This window comes from Acyrthosiphon pisum, chromosome X (genome assembly GCF_005508785.2).
Source record: "Acyrthosiphon pisum isolate AL4f chromosome X, pea_aphid_22Mar2018_4r6ur, whole genome shotgun sequence".
Classification (NCBI taxonomy): Eukaryota; Metazoa; Arthropoda; class Insecta; order Hemiptera; family Aphididae; genus Acyrthosiphon; species Acyrthosiphon pisum.
This window is the reverse complement of record NC_042493.1, coordinates 62,655,343-62,657,287: the sequence shown is the minus strand read 5'-3', so window position 1 is coordinate 62,657,287 and position 1,945 is coordinate 62,655,343.

Sequence of the window (1,945 nt, the reverse complement as noted above, 5' to 3'; positions counted from 1 at the left end):
GATATATGTTACAATATCAGTTGAAAAATATAAAAATACATAGGCACAATTTTTTTATAAGCATTTAAAGATCAAATTTTGACAAAATTATTAAATTTAATTTGAAAAATTATTTTGTAGTTAAAAATTTATAAAATGTTCAATTTTTGTATCTAAGAATTGAAAATTTAAAACAAGATTCCACGTAAGTAATTTATTCTGTTACCAAAAAATCTAAAAAATACATTTACGCAGTTTATTTTTATAGTCATTTTAAGTACAAATTTGGACGAAATTACATATTAAAAACCTAGGATAACTATTTTAGTTATTTTGTTGTGATTGTATAATATTATTCGTGGGTACTTGAAACTTCTAAAGTATACTATTATATATCTATGATAGTACCACGGTTTTTTGTTGATGTATAACGCGTTATAAGTACATAATAAATATTATGATATGATTAATTTGGAATTTATTATAGGTACCTAATATAATATTATGTCTTATACCTAGACTAACATACCTTCTCCGCTCAGAATCGTTTTTCTTATACAATGATATTATATCATTGAATTCAAATTTAATACCATCCATTATACAGTGACCCACTTGTAACCTACTGTACAGCAGAGCGAAATCCACTTACCCACCTTTTTTTTGTTGGAAATAATAATATGATATATATATTTTATAAATCATGTAATTTTCATTCAGATTTAAATTTTTTACTTATGGCTTAAGTAGGTAGTATTGGAGCCGATAATTAATAGATACCACCGGCCGATTCACTCATACACACACGCAGGGCCGTATTTACAATTTGTGCGCCCTGGGTAACAATATTTTTACGCCCCCCTCCACATCAAAAATTAGATCCACTTTTTTGATTTTTCTTAATACATTTTTAGTTATAGTTCTTTATTCAGCTTTAATTTGTAAATTTGTCATATGTTAAATACTATTATTAAAATGTAGGTATAAGGTATACCTAACAACACATATTATATTATTATACACAGCAAAAAAAATGAATACAACAGGTACAATGATTATTTATAAATAAATTACAATCATTTTTTTCTAGATTGCTTATTGGCAAAATCTTCTATAATATCTTTGTAGTCTAATTCTCTTGTGAGTTCTGATTCAATGTTAAGAACAGCTAATGCATTTAGTCTTTCTTCTTTCATTGTAGCTCTTAACACTCTTTAGTGTAGAGAAAGACCATTCAGCTGAACAATTTGTAGCTGGAGTACAGAGTATCATTCTCAATGCAATGTCTGTATATGGATAGACTTCTACAAGGTTGTTATTTCTTGTATAAATACTCATTTCTAAAATTGTTTTTGGAAAAACACATTTTTGTTTTTTTAAGCTTTTAACATGACTTTGAAAATGAACGCATTCTATAGGAAATGAGGATCCTAAATCACTTTTGTATATTATATAGGTACTCAGAATTTTTTTTAACTTCAGCAGGTGTTAGTTCTGACAAGTGATAAAAAAAATTATACTTTGAAGTTAAATTGTCATAGGCAATTTTTCTTTTTTCTAAATCAGATTTAATCTGGTCTAATATCATAAAATAAGTGTTTACTTTAAAATTTACAAAATCTTCAATTACTATATTATCATCTTCAACAGCAAATAAATCAACTGAAATTCATCAACTACAATTTATTTATACTTATGTTCTTATGTAATTTCATTAAATAACAATTTAATTTATGTGGAAGAAAATAATATTTTAAGTATCAAGAGTAGCCATAGATATGTAACCATATCTATGAGAGTAGCTGAAAATAATTTTGATAATAGATTTGATGATAGATGATAATAACTGTGGTTATGTCATGGTTTGTCTATCTGCAATCGCGGACCGTGGTTACCTATGTTAAAATAATATTAATTATATTCTATGCTATCACTGAGTTATAAATATAACGCCATAAAATTATGG